General features: G+C 31.2%; 1 long non-coding RNA gene across 1 annotated transcript; it reads left to right on the top strand.

Annotated features, from left to right (window-relative positions):
* The first annotated feature begins 23661 nt into the window (after nt 1-23661).
* Nucleotides 23662-25042, top strand: LOC109120946 (uncharacterized). The gene is made up of 4 exons (XR_002028360.3): nt 23662-23817; nt 23885-23933; nt 24008-24042; nt 24720-25042. It is a non-coding gene; the product is annotated as an uncharacterized lncRNA (long non-coding RNA).
* The last annotated feature ends 308 nt before the right edge of the window (nt 25043-25350 follow it).

The following is a 25350-nucleotide window of genomic DNA, read 5'->3' as shown; positions in this document are numbered from 1 at the left end:
AAAGAGAGAGTTAATGACACATAATAAGTCATTACACAATCATAGTCATATCTACATCACAACGAAGTGAAACAAAAATAATTAACTTTGATGTTTTACGCATTAGACTACAACATAACACCATGAAAATAACGACTAGCTTAATCTTTTTGCAAGTCTTTAAACCATTGAATTTGATTTTTTTCAATCATATAAATGAATATTTTGCGAAAGTTGGGTTTAAGCAAGTAAGTCACTGACTAAATCATGTTTTTCAAAGATAAATTTTAAGTGAATGGTGATGCCTCAGAGTAGACATCAATTTCACTTTTTTTGTTGCTTGTGCTTGTTCCTCTTCCTTCATTCTTTTGCTTCTTCTTTATTTCTTTTCCACTCCAAGTGTTCTCTAAAGTAATCATCGGAGTGGTTCAAAGTTTTAGCACAAACTTTTTTGCAACGCGTAGATGTTCCGCCCTCAGAAGGTTCTAAAGTTCTCTTTACGCTACCAAAACCACTACAGTATTCTGAGACATAGAAAGACGTGTTTTCAGTAACAACATGCTCATCATCATCAGAAGGTTCATACTCTTTAACAATAACTTCATTTGACTTTGGTGGAAGATTAGGATTTGTACTATACATGATATGATCCCCTTTAGCAAATGAGTCTCCAAAAATTTCATCCAGTGTGTCATAGTCCTTAATACCATGGTATTTGTACTTAGAAATATATAATTTCTCCCTTTTCTTTTGCTGAGAAAAAAATAAACATAATGTTATCTCGATATGTTTAAATGTAGAACATAAGTACCTTTGTTATCTTCCAAACTTACCGCTATATGCCCTGACAAAATATTAGATGGACATGTAATTGTGTAAGTTGTAGGGTCTCATTCATATTCAGAACAAGAACTAAGGAGATCCTTGAAGTTTTTTGTGTATTTCCTTAATCGTTGAATATTTGACTTAATTTTATCATCATCAAACTTGTCTCGATTTTCAATTTTCTCAAAAAAATTCATTCCTAAAATCTATCAATCGTGGACTACTGATGGCATAACCTTTAAACTCAGACTTCCTCACATTATCATGCAAGACACTTATAAGGATTGATATTTATTCATCATCCATTTATCAACAACTGAACCACGTGATTTATTCATTTTTTTACGTTTCAACAATACAACATCAACATGACAACACATCATATGCATACTTAATTATTTTAGAGTGCAGAAAATCTGAAAGCATGCCTTTAACTAAAAATGAAAGACGTATGAACACAATTGAAAGTATATTACCATGTTAATCGAAAAAGGTGAAGTCATAGAGTTCTCATCGAAATTTTCAAAACCAACTTCAGGAATAATGAGCATTACAAAACTTAAAAAACAAGCTCGAAAAGTTAGTTGCACCAGTCCAATGAAAAAATAAAACACAACGAGAAAATATTCTTATATTTGTAACTCTTAAAACCTTGACAAGAAAACATATTCATACAAATCAATTCAAGCAAGACAATCTAAACAAAATTTACAATAAGAAAAATATGTATATTTTGACAAATTACCTTCAATTTGTTTCTCCATAGAGGATTGCCACACAACTTTTACTATGGTTGTTCAACTAATTTTTTGGATATAAAAACTCATGTACATGTATGCTCTATATAATAGAAAAATGTATTAAATGAGTTAGTTGGCATATAGAGAGTTAATTGAGTTTGTTGGTCTCAATAAATAGATTGTTTTTGTAAAATATAAAAGTTAGGTGTAAAAATTGAATTTTTAAAACTTCCCAATTAATGAGATTTGGCCCAAATACTAATTTTCTCTAGTATTTGAAAATTTGGGATATTTTCCAAAAAGACTTGTCAAATAATTAAAAGTGTATGAACAAATAAAATTTGCCAAATTTTTCCCCAAGTTTTACTTGAAAAATCTATGGTCAAACGGGCCCTAAGTATGCTATTCTTGTTAAGTTTCTAAAAAATGGAGGAATTATTTCTCAGTACATTTGATCTCATACTCCAAAACAAAATGAAGTCGTAGAAAGGAAGAATCAATATGATTTGAAAACTACATTGGCTTTGTTAGGCATGCACATCTAATATACCTAAGAATTTTTACCTGAAGTAGTACTTACTTCTGTATATTTGATCAATAGACAAATTTTTCATTCATTGATAATGCGATAACATACTTTAAATTATTTCATAAGAAGCTTGATTATCTCACTTGTGAGTTTTTCATTGTGTTTGATTTTTCCATCTTTCTGCACATAAATGACAAAAGCTTTCAGCAAAGGCAACATAATGTATTTTTGTGGTCTATAGTGTCACACGAAAGTGGTATTTATGTTATGATGCATCTTGTCGCTAGCTTCGTCTATTCATGTTATTTTTTTAAGATCAATTTTCTTACAAACATAATTCTAAGGCATAATACCTAAATATGTCCTTTAAGTTGATTTCAAATCACAATTATGCCCTTCAACTTTGAATGTACACAAGTAGACACTTAAATTTATATAAAGTTGAACAAATAGACACACATGTCCTACTTGTCATTTTTTTGTCCTACGCGGTGTCTTACATGTATTGTGCCATGTAGGATACATGTGTTTATTTATTTAAATGTTGGATAGTTAAAGTGCATGTTTGTGCATTATGAAAGTTTGAGGTCAAAGTTAAAATTTGAAGCCAAGTTTAGAGTCTAATATATGTATCACACCTAATTCTAAACATGCTTCAGAATATTTTTTTTGTTACAATTTTGATGATGACGTGGTAGCTACTGATCCTCCAGAGCAGTCCATGAACTATGATCATGATGATCTCCAACATTCTTCTTCTTTGAGTATTGACTTTGCATACTCTTCCTCATCTTTAGAAGAGGAATAATTTCATCCAGTTATTCTTCCATGCTGATCTAGTGGAAAATATCGCCATGTTCCTGAACTGATCGGTTACTCTCCAGGAAATTTAGTAAGTATTATACCATGCATTCCCACACTACATTTTGTTTATGTACCTACGTATTACTCTTAGGCTTCTACACAAACTTGTTAGATAGAGGCAATATCGGAAAAACTTCGTGCATCCGAATGAAAATTCTACTTGAAAATTTGATGATAAATCAATATATGGAGTTATCATTGAAAGTAAATGGGTGTAATACATATAACTTAAAGAAAGTGACACAATTGATCGCTACAAAGTTCAATTAGATTCTCAAGGGTACAAACATGAGTATATGGTGGATTATGAGGAGATTTTTGCACCTGTTTCTAATATGACAACGGTACATACATTATTGATTGTCACTTTAACGAAAGATTGTACATTACATCTGATAGATGTGAAAAATGCATTTCTTTACGACGTCCTGAAAGAAGTCATGTTTATGAAACCACCACCTCGGTCTGTTCTGCAAAGACCAAATACAATTTTTCATCTTCGAAAATATTTTGATGGCTTAAATCATGCTCCCGAGTTTGTTTTGACAAAATCTGATCCACGATCCAAACTGCGAGATTCTCTTAGAGTCCTTCAAATCATTTTTTATTTCTTCGCACTTCTCCAACATGTAACAAAATGCTTCTCATCTATGTTGATAATATTATTATCACAAGAACTGATTCAGATAATATTACGTTAAAAGAATTCTTGCATACCACATTTGAGCTGAAAGACTTGGGACGACTGATATACTTTCTTGGACTTGAGGTTTTATGCTTGCCTAGTGAAATCATGCTTACACAACAAAAGTCTGCTCGTGATCTTGTTACAAAGGTTGGTCTTACGAATGACGAGGTTGTGTACACCCTAATGGAGATTAATACGAAGTTCAAGGAGATTTATGGAGAACCATTCAATGATTCAACATTGTATTGGTAATTGGTCGGATCATTAATTTATCTCACTATGACAAAACCAGACATTTCATGTGCAATACAAGTTCTAAGTCAGTTTGTGGCTAATTCTTATTGTACACATCACATTACATTATTTTGTAAAATTCAGTATGTTCGTGGTTTTATAAGTCAAGGTGTTTATTTTTGTTCTGATTCTTCTATACATCTTGAAGGATATATTGATGCAGATTGGGCTAGTTGTTCTAATACTCTTCGCTTTGTTAATGGTTGGTGCATGTTTCTTTGCACATCCTTGATCTTGGAAATTTAAGAAACAATATCATACGTCTAAATCATCTACAAAAGGTTGAGTATCGTGCTATGTCGACAACAAGTTAAGAATTTTTTTGGCTATGATGACTATTATCTGAGCTCAGTATCACTAATACATTCCTATAGTGCTACATCTTCGATAACATCAATGCTATTAAAACAGCCATAAACTCGATGCAACATGAAAACACAAAACATATAGAGGTGGACTGCCATTACATTCAAGAATTCGTTATCGATTGTCTCATCTATAATGGGGTTGTAGTAAGTCTCAAAAGAAACTTTTTAAGTTTTGGATGAATGAAAAAGAAATATTAAGACTATAAATTATGAAAAGATTTAATATACTTTAAATTACTACAATCGAAGCGGGTTATAAATATTTATGTAAGAGACTATCCATTTTTTCCTCTTGTTTGTTGCACACAAACATGGACATGCTGATGAAATCACATGTAAAAGTAAACTGTAAGTGTACTAAAATAAAAATTAGTTGGCATGACCGGTTGACTATTCTGGTTTAAATGTGATGCAAATGTAATTGAGAATTCATGTGGATTATATGATAAAGAAATAAAATATTTTTCAAGAATTCTCTTGTGTTGCTTGTTCTCTTGATAAAATGATCATTGTACCAGCGAATGTTAGGATTGTAATCCCCTGAAGTTTTTGAAACATATAAAAAGGTGAATATGGACCCATTTACTTGCCATGTGGATCATTTGCAACTATATGATAGATACATCCATGCGATGATCACATATGCTTTGGTATTCCTTTGGTAATGACACAACTCGTTAGAGCTTGCTATTAATTTTGTTACTATCACATATTGCATGACACCGTCCCTATAGTGAGCATCTCCTTCAAGGAGGAAATAATATTATTATTGTCATGGTCAAAATCATTAGGAGCAAGACATGTTTCTTGCTTTACTTTTATTGTACCATAAGTACACAACCAATGACAAATTTGTATTGCCACACAATAATGACCATAACCCTAGGCAAGAACTATTTCTTTCTTTTGCCCTTTCGGTAGTTCACAATAAACATAACGTAGTGACGTATAAACGTACAATACCACTAACTATTTTCGGCAAATAAAATTTATTTCCTCTCAAATCTCCTGTAGAGGTGAGCTTTGGTATATATCATTTTTTCTCAAATCTCCCTTAGGGGTGAGTTGTGACATATATTCAACCCATAATGATCTTATCACATCTCGTCCCATTCTCTTATAAAATGATCGAGCATTCACGATACTCATCACAAGTCACATGCTCTTCAAGGAATGGACTATTTGGAGAACTCATAGTGTTCTTCCTTTAATAATTACCACAATGATGACTATTATAATTCCATCCTCCACGCCCTTATTTACATCATTAATTATTTGTCATCTTTTAGACTAATTATTCACTGCTATCACATTCATATGATTGAATGAAGCAAATCAACATGCGGATTTCAAAGTTATCACATGTTACTACTACATTCTTTTCAAGGAATGGGGCAAATTCAATATGATGAATTTCAAGACTTTTCATCAAAAATATATTATTTTTCCTCAATCATCATTTTATCACAACTATGGTGCATTGAGACTCAAACTCAATGTCTTATCCATACAAGACACATTAGCTGTGATATTATAAGACTTGAACCCAATACATTATCATCACGGTGCATCAAAACTCAAATTGAGTCTTACCCTTTTGGTGCGATAGGATTCGAATCTATCGTCTTATCCTCAACTATTTTTCATTGTGTGCATCTGGACTTAACCTGATGTCTTACCTTTTTGGTGCGATGAAACTTGAATCAACAGTCTTACCCTTAACCAACAATATAACAAACCAAAGTACAACATTACTTAGTCTTTGAGTTTTTCAAAACAATCAAAATAATATTTAAACTCATGCTATTAAAATTTTATACCTTCTTCCATTTAAGAAGTTTTGTATAGCATGTCATATTCAACCAATAGTAGTATATATCTTTGGTTCCTGATAATTGTTAGTGACTGAATACTATTGTATTCTAAATCATAAAAATATTTTAGAAAATACATACCTGATTTTATGCATATAATACATTGATTCTTATAACGAGATCAACCAAAACATGAGTTGAAGAAAAACTAAAACTCAATCTCAATTTGCTAGAGTCTCGTACTGATAACGTGTTATAAAATCAAGCTCATAAGAATAATATCATAAAGAGAAGAAGGCAAGAGAAGTAGATAGAAGAAGGGAGATTTTTCTTCTTATTCAAGTGTATCTTAGTCTCAAATGTATATATTACAATAGTGAATGAACAACCCTATTTATAGGTTGAGAAATCACTCCAAAAATTATCATATTAAGTATCATAATAAATAGATACATTCTTATCCTAAAGATTCATGAAACCTAACTAGTGAGTATGAATAGTTATTCATGTACTAACTTTATGAACTATCCACTCCTTCGGTGTATTTATAACACATTTATATTTATTAATAGGCATTTATTATATATTAGTATTAAATAGTAAACATCAGTGTTGCACGACTTTTTGCCCAAAAAACTGATTTCAATCCCCTTCCCCTTCCCACTAATTAATATTTATTAAAAGATATATAATGTGCACCTCTTTAAATTCTGGATCTCAATAAAATAATAGTATAAATTTAAGAACAAAGCTCCAACAGCCTCACGTGCTAGGTGCAACACTCATGTTTCTATATTTCATTAGGTAATTCTAATTATTATTGTTGTTGGATAATTGTATCAACAGACTTATTAGTGCTAGGTCATACTATGATTTCTTCTTCAGATTTTCTTTTGCATGGACGTTTATTGTTATGTTTTCTGAGCAATATATCCTTTCTTTGATTGTTAAGTATAATTTTTGCTGAGTTTTTTCCATCATATGCAGAAAGTGAAAAGAAAATTGTATTAACAAGCTATAACAACTATGCAAATGGACTTCTTATCAAATTACTTATTATGACTATCTTAAATATATATTTTGTATTATGCTTATAGATATAATTATTTAAATATTTATAAGATATAATTTTACTTAATACATGTTGTATATGTGTTTTATTTCATTTAATTTGTTGGTTTAATTTTCTTTTTTGTTCATTATTTTATGTAATATTTTTTTTCTTCTTTCTGTGTTTATATAGATGATTATGAAAATAATAAATTGTTCATTGAAGGAACATTGATTGTATTGAAGTGTTAAGGGAATACATGAGAGATTTATATAGGAGATATAGAAAGGAGTACTAATCCTAATAGGACTAGGATTAAGGAGTACTATTTCTAATAGGACTAGGATTAGTACACAGTAAATACTAATATTATTTTATACTATTTATTTAATACTATCTGTTATTATCCCCTCAAGCTGAGCTTAGCGGAAGCGAACGGAAGCTTGGAACTGAGGTAATCGTGTTGTCGGCTCGGGAGAGGCTTGGTTAGAATATCAGCCGGTTGTTCTTCAGTGGGTACATAGTCGATCACGCAAATTGAAAAATATGAGAGTGGAAATTGATGCATAGCGTGTTGCGAGGGCCGTCCATAGGGCTGAAGCAGTTGTGTAGGATCGGACGTGTTTCTGAACCATGGGAGAGATGACCGCAATCAAACATGATCGGATCTGGCCATCCACGGCTTTCCAGGAGGCATGGGCCGGATTTGTTTTTTCTGATTTGTCTGTGGCGGTGATGACTGCCGGCTGCTGTTCTGTGCTTCTATCGACGTATTTGAGAAGGTAACTGGCCTCAAGGGCTGTAAGAACGGTGATTTTCCATGTAGGGTAATTTATGTCTGATAATTTTTCGGGAATCAGGGCATGAAGATGCCTGAGAAGGAGTTTAACGCCAGAAGGAAGTGAATCGAGAGGATCCACCTCGGTTGTCATGGCTGCCGCCGCCCAAGAGAAGAGAGGGAACGATCGGTGCCCTAAAGAGAAAAAAAAAATCTAGAGAAAAGAAGATCTAGTTTTCTGGTTCTTGATACCATGAAGGAATATTGATTGTATTGAAGTGTTAAAGGAATACATGAGATATATATATAGAAGATATAGGAAGGAGTACTAATCCTAATAGGACTAGGATCAAGGAGTACTATTCCTAATAGGACTAGGACTAGTACACAGTAAATACTAATATTATTTTATACTATTTATTTAATACTATCTGTTATTATTCATAAGTAAGAATGTTGAAAGAAAATTGATCTCTCATCAGCGTATAAACTTTAGTTTATAATTATTTTTATTGACATTATTACTCACAACATTTAGATATCTGAAGGCTTGATCTTAATTAATTTTAAAAAATAATGCGGATAGAATTATATTTTCTTATGCACAAAATTGATTAGCTAAACAATGAAATCAAACTTAATTTTGATATATTAAAGTTTCAAATTTCATTTGAATTAAAAAGAGTGAATTACGTTGAACTAGCTATTTTTAAATTCCAATCATCATCTTTTAGTATGACTTTTGAATTTTATTTGTCTTTTACATGAGTGATTTGAATTTAAGTCATTATCAATAGTTTAACAAATCAAATATAGAGTTATACAAAGTCAATATCTATATACAAATATGAATACAATTGAGAAACAAAAAGAATTATAAAACTTGAAAACAAGTATAACACAAATTTCAAAATAAAGAAAACAACTTATTGAAATATAGAATTTCATTTTGTATATACAGGTACAAATATATTCAACAGTTACAGATATGCATACAATTTTAAATCTGAACTTCAAACATATATGCAATTACATATTATACAAACTACCTTAACTCTTTCAAAATGTAGTTGTTCAACTGAATCAGATTGGACATCTTCTTTATTACTTATAGATGCAATCTCTTTTTCTTAACGCTTCTTCTTAGAAATCAAAACATCAACTGATTTTTCTTGTTTATTGCTTGTAGATGCGATCTCTTTTACTTTATGCTTCTTCTTTGAAGTCAAAACATCAACTGATTTGTCTTCTTTATGTTTATCCACTTTTTCTTTTGAATTTGCAACATGCATGACTTCTTACATCTTCAATGGGGTATTACCAGACTTCGGCATACCCTCTTGTTGATTAATTCGAGATTTAGCAGTGGATCCTAAATTTCGTAGAAATCCTAAGTTAAGCATAAAGCAAAATATGAAAAATCATCCAAAAAATGTTTATTCGATTGTATATATTATTTTATTAAGGAACTTCCGCATATAGTCACTCAAAATAACCTAATTACGCTTCATAATTATAGTTTGCTAATTACGATTCATAGCTACATGTTATAGAGAGGAGAGTGGTGAGTGAGACTGAGAGAGAGAGGACAGAGGTGAGCGAAAGAGGACAAACTTTGGGAGAAAAGTGAATTGAATATGTATATTGGTTAGATAATTGTATGTTATACATATATTTGTATACTCTGGCGAGAGAGATTGAGACAGGGATGAGAGGGGAGAGAGGCGAGTGAGATTGGGAGAGAGGAGAGATGTGAGTGAGAGAGCACAATAATTTGTATAATTCACATCTCGTTTGCATAGTTCGTAGGTACGTTTCGTGCTTTTGTATAATTGAGTAATATAAAGTATGGAATTACGCAAGTATAATAAAATTCGAAATAATAAATTGATAAAACATAAACATGTGAAGTTTAAACACATACAAAATGTATTATACAAATTACATTATATAAATTATATTATACAAAATTCAAAAACTACATGTTTATACAAACTTTAAAAAGTTATACTTAAAATGATTGAATGTATATGAAGATAAAATTGAAAAATCAAAGGAATTCATCGTCATATACAAATAAAAATAATCGTATACAAATAGAAATCAAATAAAGAACTGTTAGTTGTGAATTATACAAATGTGATGAATTATACATATATAAATGTGACTAATTATTAAAAATTCGAAGTCAGACCACGTAAATAATGTATAATGTTAATCGCGAGTGGAAATAATAGCAACTGTAGCTATGATGAGTAATTAAGTAGTATAAGTTTGCTTAACCGCACAATTTTCCCTACTTTATTCATCTTACTTTAATATCTTGAATTGTTAATTATTGTATTTTATAATACTTTTTATGTAAATATCAAATAATATAGAGAAAATGATTTGAAATACACTCTGACTTTAGTCAAAATTGTTGTTATGATATCGAATTTGGGGCAAGACCTATTATCCGAGAACTATTTAATATTGTATTTTAAATATATATACTTATCCACCTGGTCAAGTGCGTGAATACACGATGCACAGACGCGTGGGGCATGGAATAAAAATGAGCAAATCAATAACTGAAACGTATCAATACAATCATTAATCTATGCCCTTTTCTTTTTATCCACTTTCTCTTTCGCTCGAATACCCACATATCATTTCATTTTACCTTCTTTATCTTTTACTCGAATACAAATCTGAAAGTATCACTATTGAAGGGATTCATGGGCAAGTTTTAGATTAAATGAATTATTTTCTTTACTTTCGATTTTTTTTGTTCGTCTTGTTTGTTTTATTGTCAATTAGGACTTCTAATTTCTTTTTTCTGATTTATATTTCTTTTTGTTAGGATTATCCACGGAAGATGCAAAATGAATTTGAATAGCATTTACTTTTATGAAGATGATCCAAAATTGAATGAGGAACTTCGATGCTTAAAAAGCTAACACGCTATCGAAAACTATGAACAACTAAAAAGAATTACTTTTGGTCTATGATTTCTTCTTTGACCTAAGTAGGGATAGGGCATAATATGGTTTAAACTGAAAAAACCGACCGAACCATTTTTTTTAATTTTGGTTTTGGTTTTTCGGTTATTTCACTCGGTTTCGATTTAAAATTTTAATATTTCAATTTCCCGGTTCAGTTTTTGGTTTTTAGATTTAAAAATTCGATTAACCGAAAAATCAAAATTTTGTATATGTATATATGTTACCCATTCCTAGTCGGCCCATCCCAGTAGCTCACAAACTAGTATTTTCAGCCCAACTATCCAATTTCCTAAGTCTCAGCCCAACTACCCAAATTCCAAACCCAATTACCCATTCCCAGTCGGCCAAATTACTAATTTCCTATCAATTGATGATAAATCCCTAAATTGATAATATTACACATTTACATACGCCGACTCCGATGCCGACTCACCTTTCTCAGTAATGCAGATTACACATATGTTGATCGCCGACGCCGACTCGTCACTCATCTCGCCGACGCCGACTCGTCACTCATCTCGCTGACTCGACTCGTCACTCATCTCTCAACTCTCAGCTCTCTTCAGTCGTCACTCGTAACTGTAAATTAGTCAAATTGTATCTAAACTATCATCTCAGTTGTACAATAAGCAGTTTAATTGTAGGCGTTAACTAGTTGAAAGCTGTAATTGTTTATGAAAAAGTAATGAAGAGCACATCTGTTTATTTTTTTATTTCTTCTTTGTTTCCTGTATTATCTTTTTCCTTTTGATGATGAAGAAATGAGTTTAATTGCTTTGAGTTTTTGTGACTATGATGACATTCATAAGTGCTCTTCCTATCGTCATAGTTGTTGGCTTGCTGCTGCTTCTGCTCTATACTCATTGTGTTGTCTTGAACATGTTACGACTTATGTCCTTGCAGCAGACCTTGTTTTGCAAGAGTTTTAACTTCAAATGACATGCTTTCTGCCATGTGTCACAAAAGAGCTCCCGCATCGTATTCTTTTGGTTTGTTTGTTGATTGTTTGGAAAAGCATGTTTGTCTGACATTTGTTGTATTTGAATCAATCTTTGATTAAATACTTAAAAATTGTGGCAAAGTTGTATAATAACCCTCTCAGTCAAAATGGAAAATATATGTAGAAGTTCTGCTTTCTGTGGGTACTTAGAGTTTTTCATTCATAATTGTTCGAGTCCTGCTAAATTTGTATTAAATTTGGTTAAACCGAAACAAATCAAACCAAAATTATAATAATCAGACCAAATCGAATTTAGTTTGGTTTCACATTTGGCTAAATCGAAAATCAAAAAATCGAACTGATATTTACGAATCGAACCACCAAACGCCCAACCCTAGACCTAAGGAAAGAGAAAGTTTTAGGAAAAAGGAAAGTTTGGGAAGAGAAAGGATTGATTTTTTTAAGAAAATATATATTTATTAAACTAATTGACTAATTTAATGAATTAAATAGAGCGTGTGACACACTCAATTAAGATAGACCGAGCAACTTGATCAGCTGGGCATATATATATATATATATATATATATATATATATATATAAGGGAAAACCACATAAATCACACTAGTTTAAGTCTTATTACTAAGATTTCTAATATTTCACATATTACATCCTTTACCATATTTTATGCTTAGGATACATGACTGAGAATTCATGAGATACATGTATTTGCTGAATTTAATAAATACAATATTTATTTATTTAAATTAATTGGTTGTAGTTGATTTCCTTAACTAGAAGAGTAAATAAGGATTTTCAAAATAAACAAAAAACTAATTTCATTTTATTATTCTTTGAGTAAATTCATTAATATTATTAATATAAGATAAACATATGTATATCTTGGTAATGTAATTTGGTTAATTTCAAATTATTACTCTTAAAATAATAAATTCATTAATTGATATATCTATTATCGATATATGATGTATCCAACAAACTAAACACTTAGATACATGAGTATCATACAAGTACATTCATATATATCATAGATTTATCCAGCATTAATTTCATGTATTTGTTATAAGTATCTAGTATTAAATTTATGTATCTATTTATATATATCTAATGTTAATTTCATGTATTTGTTATACATATCTAGTATTAATTTTATGTATAGATTTATATATGTCTAATATTGATTTCATGTATCTTTTATTTGTATCTAGTATTGATTTGATGTATCAGGTATCAATTGCATATATTATCCAAAAACATATATCTCGAATACATAGTAATCATATGCATCTAATTATGTGTATTTAAATTCATTCATTGTATCCAAAAATATGTATCTCGTATACATAATAAGCACGTATATTTAATTATGTATATCTAAATATGAAATGCAGCTGAAACACGTGAATTTAGGACAAATCATGATTATAGAGTATCTGTCGTAACATTAATATCACTGTGCTGTTAAAAATCATGTATCCAAAATTTAATGGTGGATACATATAAATGTTCATATACCCCATAACTAAAAATACAACTCAAATCTTAATTAAGATTACTACTTATTGCATACACATATTTCAAGGGTTATATCAAAGAAATATTGGTACTACCACATCAATGACACAAAACCAAAGAAAGCCTTAGAAGAGCACCAACAAACAAAAACTCTCTACAATACTCCCTTTGATTCTTTTACGTGTGGCATAACATAATCAAATCTAAGATTCATTTCTTCCAGAGACAATCAATCAAGATCACTCTGAATTGAAAGTTTTTTCTATACCAGTTACTTTGATCTGATCTCATTATAAATGAAGAATACAAAATAATATTTGAGTTCATGATAATTTATCAACAATGGTGATGAGATCTTGAGAAGAAGAGAGTAGAATAGCTATTGTTGGAATAAAATTGTATAAGAAATTCTTAAATCAGAAAAAAGGATATATAATTGAGTAATAAATATAAGGGAGAGGAGAATTAAGAGATAGTGGTTGATTTGGAGAGGAACACTTAATTAAGCAGATAAATAATCAATCAATCTTAGTTTTAAGGGATGTGAGTATCTTGTATCTTCAAATAATGTCTTTGTTTTAGGGATGTGGGTATCTTGTATCTTCAAATAATATATTAGTAATATAAAATACTAATTATGGTAATATATGCAATTGTTTGAAAGTAAATATAATATTAGTATATATAACATTGATGTATGTCTAATAAGGTAGTTTTTTCTATTTAAAATATAATATTAAATAGTTCACGGGCAATAGGTCCTGCTCAAAGGTCGTAACGTAATAGCAATTTCGGCCAATGTTAGAATATTTACAGACCATTTTTCCAATAATATATATGTTACTCTTTGTCTCAATTTTTATGTGACCACTTATGAAATTTCAAGAGTCAACTAAGTTTTACTTTATTTTTTAAGTTATTAATTATTGTGTTTTATAATAGTATATTTCATAATATTTAAATACATAGCATAATTAAAAAAGAAAGTAAGACAAATAAATTAAAACGAAAAAGGTACTCAATATAAATAGAAGAAATTGAAGTAGAAGGAACAATCGAAAGAATTCTCTGACTGGTCCTAAGCAGTCCAATATATTTTACTACATTTGTCTTAATTTATGTAACTATCTTCTCATTTTTAAATAGTTTAAGTTGTTAATTATTATGATGTACTTTTTTTTGTAATTTAAAATAACATGTTATTTCATCTATGTGGTACATGTAAAATTTTCTCAGTAAATAATTTTTAATATGCGCTTAAAATATATTTTAATTTTTTGTTTATTGTAATACATAAAGTACTTTTTTCGTAATTTAAATATATAATTTATCAAAAATAAAAGTAAGACAAATAAATTAAAACATAATTATTAAATATAAATATAAATAGTAGGAAATAATTGGATAGTACTAATAGGTGAGGAGCTTATAGGGAGTAATTAAGCAACCTACTGGACCCAGACTCCTAAAATTATGTAGAGTAAAGTAGACAAGCAACACAATTCATAAATATATGGAAAAAGAGTGTGTGTGTGTGTATATATATATATAGATAGATAGATAGATATATATAGTTAATTTGATATTATTAATTACATATCAGAAATTCAAAGAGAGACTTTTTTAACCAACCGGAATAAAATTTTCTTGGTAAATAAATATATCAACCCCTTAAAAATAGTGAAACGAATAAAATAAATAAAAAAGGAATAACCGGCAAGTTTCTAGGGATTTTCAAAAAAAAAAGGTGACAATAAGGTTTCAATATAAATGGCGGTAACATAAGTCTTAATTACTGGGTCGAGGTGACAATTATGTGATTAATAATTAAGAATTTTGGAGTTGCCCTCAAATTTAGAAAATGACAGTTTGGTCCACTAAATTAAATGAAAGGTAAAAGGGTAAATTCACAAAACCTAATTAAACAAACTTTGTGAGAATTGAATGAGGGGTAAAATTGACTAAACCAAACCTAATTTAACCAATTTTGATGGGAAATGGAAGCCACCATCGAGTCAAAAGGGGAAATAAAAGATTTTTCCCCCACCTCTAGCTGTTGTATTCATCCTATTCTTCTTCTTCTACTACTCTCATCTTTGCTTGCTTGCTATCCTTTTTCCCGCTCTCTTCATCATCTTCTTCTTCTTTTCGTACATTGTGGGTCTTGGCTGCTAGTGTTCAGCTTTCTCTTCTCAAATCAAATTTAGCTAATCTGTAATCACCAGACCAAATTTTGTTTTGTTTCAATTAGAATCACTTCATAAGCGATTGGGTCACACACCATTGTTTCTAGTAAGTAAAATTAATAGTTATTTGAAATAAGGTCATCATCATCTGATTTGGGTACCTGCAATGTTTTTAATAATTTGCATTCGTGTTTCCAACATATGACTTTATATGTTGCAATAGCTGACCATTGTAACATATTATAGCCATATGTAGCAACAAATATGTTATTTCAATCGCAACAGAATAGTTATATATTGCTACATATGACAATGTTGTTGTGACATATAATCACATGTACCAACATGTTTATGTTATATCATATGTAGCAACAGAAGGTTATTTCAATCGCAACAGAATAGTTATATGTAGCGACATATGACTTACATTTCGCAACAGAGTCGATATGTGGCAACATATAACATAAACATGTTGCCACAAGTGATTTATTGTCACAACTGAATAGTCACATATAGCAACATATGACTTACATTTTGCAACAGAAAAGCCATATGTGGCAATATATGATATAACATAAACATATGTTGCCACATGTTATTTATTTGTCACAACAACACAGTCATATGTAGAAACATATGACTTACATATCGCCAAAGAATAGTCATATGTTTCAACATATACTTATTCTTCATAATTACTAATTATTATTTTTATTAATTTCTTCAGGTACAATGTCATTATTTGTAGGGATTGATTGTCTTGATGAGTGGGTCGAGAAGAAAAATCGATTCATATGGCGTTGGGAGAATAATATAAAAATGAGGAGTTAGTTCAGTAGGAATGTATATCGAATGAAACATTTTGTATGATGATTTCTTCAAATTAGTCATGCAAAAGTCTGGATACAATTGTAAACCGCAAGATTTTTTCATGAGTTATGTAAGGACCCTCAAAATGAATTTAGGTGCTTCAAGCCTCACATGTGTTTAAAAAGGCTTAAAATATGTTCAATAAGTATTTCATAGTATGCATACTTGATTTGAAGTCATCTGGAGGTCAAACGTCCGAGACATTCGAAAGTTAGCCCTTGAAACGTGTTTGTGTGTTCTAGTGTGCCTTGATATGTTTTATGTTTGGTTTGATGACCAAATTTACAGGGGAGGTTCCTAACATGGATACGAGAGTATTTGAGGTGGAAACGTCTAGGAAAAACTCCCCAAGAACTAACCAAAGGGTCCTTGAGGAGGACCCAACCTTGGGCCAACAAGCTTCCCAAAGCAGCAGCGCTTGTTTGTTGGTGAAATAGGTACGCATGGAGGACTTTGTCCTCCATAGGTCAAAAAGTTGGTCCGCGTCACGGAAACAACTTAGACTCAACTGCCCCGAAAGTTATTCTTAAAAAAATCATGTGGGAACAGCTCCACATTGCGAACTTGCTGTACGACGAAGATTTCAAAAATAAAAATTGAGTTTGACATGTCTAAAAGTCCAAATAAGTGTGGGGGTGTTTTGATGATATAGGTAGATGGTTATAAACAGTTTCTAAGACTTATTTAACCCTTTCCCAAGTCGAAACCCCAACACCTAATAAGAAAATAAAAATCTCAAAAGCTCTCTTCTCTTCCAAATTCTCTCAAACCTCCATTGGAGGGAAAACTCAAGTTCAAGCTAGAAGCTGGGTTTTTATGGTTTCTTCTCAAATTTCTTATAGGTCTTCAATCAATAAGGTATAGTGATTCTTCATCCTTAATAATCCATTCATCTAAGGAGTCAATCAAGGATTTTCAAAAGTGATTCAAAGACCAAAATTTCCAACTTTCAATCTAGCCATGGTTCTTTCTCAAATTGATTTCCAAAGTATATTTATGATAAATTGATGATTATCTACTGTTTTAAATATGAATTTCAATCCAAATTCATGATGAACCCATGGTCCTTCTAATTTGTCAAATTGACTTATAAGGTGGGTCTTGTGATCTTGACTCTATGTTGATTGAATTATGTTTCAAATATGTTAAATTTCCTATTACTATTATTATTCATGTAAATTGTATATGAATTTTTTATTAGTGATCAATGAGGATCAAGGTTTAGGGATTGGGTAAATTGATCTATATTCCTCTACTTTCTATAGACATGATGAATACGTGTACCTAATGTGATCTTCAAAACCATGATATTTGAAGTATGACTTCGTGTAAGTAATGGTACATTTAGCTACTATTTTATACATGTATTGATGTTGAATTATATAAATTACATTTAGCTACTATTCTCTCTACTTTTCTATAGAAATGCTAGATGCTCAACCTTGTATGACAATGTGTGGTATGGTCCACTTATGGTGGCGGTGTTTACCTTCTTGTAAATCTATCTATATCTTGTGATCATGGCCTTGAAGAAAAATTGATGTTGTAAAGTGTTGTTGTGATGATAGTGCAATGTGAAGCTATATGCCTAACTTTCCTTTCTAGTTCATGATCTAGCATTGATAATGTTATGATAATTGAATGAAGTTGTTAGGGTTAGGTTTGGTCTATGTTCTTACCATTGATGAAGTCCTAATGGTGATTGACCCCTACCTATGTATCCCTATATGAATGTTATATTAGCCAATGTTAGGAGTCTTGAATGCAAATGTTGAATTCTCTTGTATCCTATGCTATTATGTGGTGTGTGGTCTATGCTTGAATGTTCATTGTGGTCTTAAGAGGGTGGCTGCCTCAATGTGAAATTGATAGAAATTATGTGATCATGTTGACCAATATACAGTCACTCACACCTCATGCATGTTTTTAAGTGGTATAGGTTCATGGTGTCTAATGAAAGGATAATTCTCATATGCACAAATGTCTACTACTATGCATGTAAAGTACATATCCATAAAGTACGAATGTATCTCTTAACTAGGATGATTTAATAGGTGTACTAGAATGCACAAGGGTATGAGACCTTGTCTATGCATTGCACATGTCTACCGTGATAGAATAACTTCTAGAGTGATTACTCTATGTACATGAATATGAATGCATGATTAAGCTTTGAATGTGAAAGTATATGATATGATGAGGTATTCATATGTGTAGCATCTAAATGTGGTATGTGAAGGGTTTCCTTATATATGAACATGTATACACATTAATGCATATAGTGAAACATGTATGATAATCTAGCAAATTAAGGTCTCTTGGAAGGTACCTTCAATTTTACTCTAGACTAGGTATTACTTGAATATGTTATGTCCATGTGAAAGTTCTTGTCACATTGATTTAGGTTGATGAAAGGACAATTCTCATCTATAAACTATGAGCTAAGTAAATGAGAGGTTAATCTCCTAAAGCCTACTTTTTTAAAGTAATGATAATAATGAATTTTCAATAAAGAGAACTTAACTTAACACCGAGTGAACTTGACAATGAGAGGTGTTGGCTTCCTTGGAGGAATATTAACCATTGGGATCTCATAAGGTGTTGACTTCCCTTGGAGGAAAATTCACTTATGGTTCCACATGAGGTTTTGACTTCCTTTTGAGGAAGACTCACTCATGGTTTCTCATAAGATGAGGACTCCAATGCTCATGGGCATGGAGAGGGTCCAAATACCATATCTATTAGTTCCATAAATTGTGTTTTTCCTATAGGACCTAGCAAGTGATATCACCTAATACGCTAGCATGATGTTAATATTCTACTTTGGCAAGGTAGATCACCTTCCCTTGGTGTAAGGTTCTACATCACCAAATTCCATATTAGCACCCATGGTCTTAATGTCAGTTAAGGCTATAGTTTTCCAGAAGTAAAATAGACAATGGAAGTAAAGAATTGACCCTAACTAGGATAACCTAAGGGAAGTTGCTTAGTGTAGGTGAGGTTATGGGACTTTACATATGCATTGCACAAGTAGCTCTTGAATAGAGTTCTTGGAAGGTGTTCTAATGTGTATGATTACATTTATGTTCCTTATGAATGACATTATAGTGTTGTCTACTTGTTGTGATAAAATACATGGTAGGAGTCCTAATGAGTCTATATGATAATGGTTTACCTTATATGCATAATGTGGGTCTTATTGACCATATGATGAATGTCTTGCTTGGCATGTATGAAGTTGTTTATACTTGTCTTTTTGATGTATGAAGTACATGTTAAGGCTTGTATTCTCTTTGTAGGTTTACTTAGTATATGTGAGGTTATGGGACTTCACATGTACATTTCACTAGTAGAATTAGGATGAGATTATGAGTAAGATCTTATAATGTCTAAGTGAAGTGAAGTCTTAATATGCTATTGATTGACTAATGCCTCTAATATTGATATTGGTAAGTCTTGACTTATGTGTGGTATTGTAATGAGTTCTTCTATGTGGTTCATATAGTATGTTGGATCAAATGTGAAGTATGTGTCCTATGATATGTTATGCTTCTATGTATATATATTTGATGATTACTGTAGGTTGTATGTAAGATTACCTTGTGGCTTTAAGGTGATGCTTGAGTGTGGATAGTGCAATGGGACATTAACTATACATTGCACCAAGTATCACTAGAGGGTTACTCGGGAAGTCAACGAGTTAAAATAAAGAAAGCTCACTGTAAAGAGAAAAAGATGTCACTGTAAAGAAATAGTAGTTACTATAAGGTCATGAAAAGTATGTCTTGAATGCAATGTGTGATTTTATGATGTTGTGATTATTGTATATGCATAAATAAAGTATGTGAATTGGATGATGCTTATTGTATCAAGGTTTATGAAGTTTTCACCAAAAGGCATGATCCATGATTTCAAGTAAAATGTCCCTTTAAATGCATGTTTTTGCATGGTTGCCATACTTAGTCATTCTTGTACTAACACTATTCTTCTCTAACTTTTTACACAAAGTGTAGGTTGTGGATGCTTAAATGGTAGTTTCTAAGGTGAATGGGCTTGATATGTGATTTAAGGTGATGGGTTTGATATGTGATTCCAAATCTCAAGGAAAGGAATCCTTAAATTCCAAGGATTTCCTAAGTCTAGTTTATGCTTAAAGTCATGTAATAGTTTAGTTATGTTTTATGTTGTAAGGGTCGTGCCTCTAACGTACTCTTACGATGTTGACTCTAAGCTGGCAAAGAGACTTAGAGTCTTTAAATATGTATTACTATATTTTATATATATATATATATATATATATATATATATATATATATATGTATGTATTGGAAGCGATGTTTCAACATATGATGTGCTAAGAAAGTTTTAAATTTTCCGCTAAATTACCTATGATAATACGATAATGATAGCTATAAGCTTGTATAAGACCTCCGAAAGTCAAGTACGCCATGTTACTTCTAGTGGATGCTCCCCGGTTGTGACAAGTTGTATTCCCCTTTTTTCATAATGAAAAGGTTTTACCTTTTAGAATAACCGATCAACCTGGTTTGCTTGTTTATTTGGGAGGAGCAGAGAAACCGCCCATATTAAGAGTCTACGTGGAAGAAAATTCTATTGAGGAGAATCATAATTTAGACGAAAGACAACAAGATATGTTAAATGCTTAATTTGATCCTACGGACATGAATAATCCCAATGATGAAATTGGAATAGGTTAAGGGGTGAAGGTGTAGGTTAAGGTAAAGTTGAAGGGTCGTACTTTAAGAGCAACTTTCCTCCTTCACCTATGGTTGGCAGAAACACTCCATGTGATTCTCAATCTTCACGTGTGAATAATGTTTGAGATGATGAAACAGTTTTTTATAAGGGAATACATTCAAGAACAAACAAAAACTGACAAATTCATTAAAAATTGCTTGCTTGAAAAAAAATTTAGACTGCAAAAGGTGATCATTTCTCGTAATGTGTTTTTCTTTAAATGTTCATATCCTGATTGTAATTAGTGGCTGAGGGCTGTGAAATTTACAAGTAGCGACAAATTTGCCATTAGAATCTACGAAAAGTACCATACGTGTGGTTTAGAGCATCTTACAAGCCATAATCCTCATGCCACGGCAAAAGTCATAGGTAAGTACTTTGAAATAGGTTTTCCAATGGTAAAGACCATCCACAAGAGATATGTCAAATCAACTCCCCACAAAATTGGGTTGTTAAGGTAAGCTACTAGAAGATTTATAAGGACATGGAGCATGCTAAGTCTAAAGGAACACATGAGCACGGGTACACTATGCTTAATGCATACCATTATATGCTTGAAGTTGCGAATTCAGGAAGTAAGACGACATTGTTGCTCGATGAAAATAGTAGATTCCAGTACTTCTTTGTATCATATGCTGCTTGGACAATCGGTTTTCAAGAAATGAGAAAAGTAATAGTCGTTGATGGCACATTCCTAGGAGCAAGTATGAAGGAGTTTTGATATCGCCGGTGGCACAAGATGCTGAGTATCATATATTCTCAGTGGCTTTCTATGTCATGGACATGGAATGTGATGCCTTATATGATTTTTTAAAAAAAATATGATAAGCTTTGTAGATGATACTAATGAGTTACGCATAATCTCTAATAAGCATCCAAGTAATCGAAAGATGGTTACGAGAATCTACCCTGCATCTCATTATGGTTGTTGCATGAGACACCTTGGGGAAAATTTTCTAAATAACTTTCACAATTCAAAGGTAGTGTCCCATTTTTATAAAACAACAAAGGTGTCCGATAAATGTTAGTTCAATGACCATTTCAATCAAATAAGATATTTGGTACCAAAGGCGGATGAAGCTCTTGAATTTATTAGATTCCACACATGGACTAGGGCATTTTGCCCGGAAAATAGGTACCATCTCATTTGAGGTTATTTTTATTTTATGTGTTTTGTTTGATCTTTATTTTTTTTATTGTGTAGATATAATATTATAACGTCAAACATCGCGGAGTCGGTGAATGCTATGTTTGATGTTGAAAGAGAATTTCTCATTGTCGCTCTATTTGATGAAATAAACAGTGGATTTTATTGTTATTTCACTAGAGGCGTATGGAGCTGGTGCACCCTGCAAATAGACTTGTTCCCTCAATTGAAAAAGACATATCCAAGTATATCAATGTGGGCAACAAGTTATTGTATCATCAATGCTAACTACAAGTTCAGTGTCACTGCCTTGGTGTGGATCTACAAAGAAGAACTTGTACTTGTAGAATTTTTGACTTGGACAAAATACCTTGTCCATATGTCATGACAGTGCTTCGATCCTAACATGGTGCCATTTTAGAAATCAGATTTACAAGTACTCCTCTCCATATAATTTGGTGAAAAAATACATAATGACATATTTTCAGGAAATTCACCCGGTGCCACCGTAAGATTCTTGAATTGTACCTTTGGATATTATATAGAGAGAAATACCTCCTCCATATGTTGATCCAAGCAAACCTGGAAGAAGGAGATATAAAAGACGGCGTGGAGGTTGTAAATCATTTCTAACAAGAGAAAATAAGTGTTACATATGTAGGGACTTTGGCCACAGTAAAACTACGTGCCCAAATCGAAATGCCCAATAAGAAGTGTTGTTGAATTTTAATGAATGTTCTTTCTTATTTGAAGATAATCCCTATCTTGTTGTCTTATTTAGAATCAACCTATGTGATTTTATGTATATATAATGTGTGATTTATTTAATTATGTGTTGCTAGTTACAATATAATATTTCATTTGTGGTAACATATGTAAATTATATGTTGCTACTTACAACAAAATATTTCATTTGTTGCAACATATGACAATTATGTGTTGTCACTTGACACCTAATATTGCATATGTTGCAACATATGTCAATTATATGTTGCCACTTAACATAGAATATTGCATTTGTGACAACATATGTCACTTATGTGTTAGTTCTTACAACATAAATTGTATATGTCCCATCATATGTCAATTATATCTTATAAATACCACAGAAAATCAATTAATACCAACATATTTTTAAAAAATACTTACGTGTAATGTGATGATATCGTTGTTGTTATTAGAATAATTTTTAAGAAAAAAAACTTTAATAACGCGACTCTTCAAATTTTACCCTTTTTTTCAATAAAAATACATAAATTTATTTGAATACATTACTCGTCTCTTCTCTTCTCTTCTCTTACAATTTTTCAAATTTTATTAAATATTCAATATGAATAAAAAATCTTTAAAAATGACTATGACTAAAAAATGCCATTGAATCTCTTTTGAGGGAACTACTAATTTATATCATTCAAAGGGTTGCTTCCTACTTCCTACAAGATCTAATGAGGGTTAAATTAAGGTATGTATGTATTAATTAATTTTCGCTCTTTATTTTCATATCCTAATCATTTTATTTCATTTCTCAGCTTCGGGTTCCTCAAAGAAGTAGCTAGTGAATGTTCTGTATATCAGAAGGTAAATTTGCTTAGGTTTCCTTATCGTAGATGATCGATTATTCAACAAGTCATTTCTTTCCTGGAAATTTGCAGAGCATCAGGGAATTCGGAAGCCTTATACAGAAAAGGTGTGGCAATATTTAACATTTTTTTACTGTATTCATTTTTTTTAATTTTACATTTTAAATGTGTTATATAAATTAGGGTTTTCATTTTCATTTCAAAAATAGGATTTTCAATTTCTTCTTCTTTGCCGCTTCGTTCTTGGATCTCTCTCTCTCTCTCTCTCTCCGATAGAACCTCTCGCTGCGCATGGATCTAGGATCTCTAGAATGCATGAGATGTAATGATGTTATTTTATTTCATCAGACTTTTATCTGGCAGCCTTTTCTATTCTTTGGTTTTAACACACAACTAATTTGATTAACCTTTGGTTAAACCAAATTTTGACACTTTCTCGTATCTTTAAATCAATAAAATCATTAATTTTGCAATATACTGGTTGAGTAAGAATGTGGTTCTTTGAAATATGTTTTGTTTGTTTTTGTTACTTTTGATATGATGTCAAATACAAAATTAAATCAAATTTGTAATGATGAAAACGATACCATGTTGAGTGTGAAAATATATTGCAAACATGGAGACTTACTTTCAATGCAAACTTCATGGTCTAAGGACAATCTAGGTTGAAGATTTTGGTCTTGTCCACGTTATCGTGTATGTATATTTCTACATCTCAATATTTGGAGACTAGAGATCTTTTTATTTTTTTATTTAAATTTGTTTCTTTTTGGTGTGTATTTAGGAGAATGAATGCAAATTCTATAGATGGAGGTATCGTGAAGATGTTGATATACGATCAAGTTCGTTATTCTCGAATTGGAGAACATAATTAAGGAGTTAGAAACTGATGATGAAAGTCATATTAAAAGAAGTAACAAATGGGGGATGAAGGAGAAGAAGACCAAATGGTGTAGCTTGTAAAGCTAATTTTGGTATTGTTTGTCATATTTTTGGTATTATTAAGCATTACCAAGAAGAATATTGTAGAGGATGAAAAGTTCTTATGTAGTTGTGTACAACCATTAAAATTATCATAGTTTTGGAAATAAATAAACGTAGTTTTGCATTCTCGGTCCAACATTTACTTTTTCTTATTATAATTGTTTAAGTAAAAAACGTAGTTTTGGATATGTTGCTCAATATGATTCATATGTTGCTATATATGTCTCATATGTAGCAATGTTTGACCATTCGTGGCATATGTTGCTACATATTATCCATATGTTGCTACAGATGCCTCAAATGTAGCAATGTTTGACCATTTGAGGCATATGCTGCTACATATGATCCATATGTTTCTACCTGTGTCACATATGTTCGTACATATGTCACATATATTGCTACAAATGCCTCAAATATAGCAATGTTTGACC

Source organism: Solanum lycopersicum, chromosome 8 (assembly GCF_036512215.1).
Source record: "Solanum lycopersicum chromosome 8, SLM_r2.1".
Classification (NCBI taxonomy): domain Eukaryota; kingdom Viridiplantae; phylum Streptophyta; class Magnoliopsida; order Solanales; family Solanaceae; genus Solanum; species Solanum lycopersicum.
The sequence above is the reverse complement of the archived record's forward strand: the minus strand, read 5'-3'. Positions and strand labels throughout refer to the sequence as shown.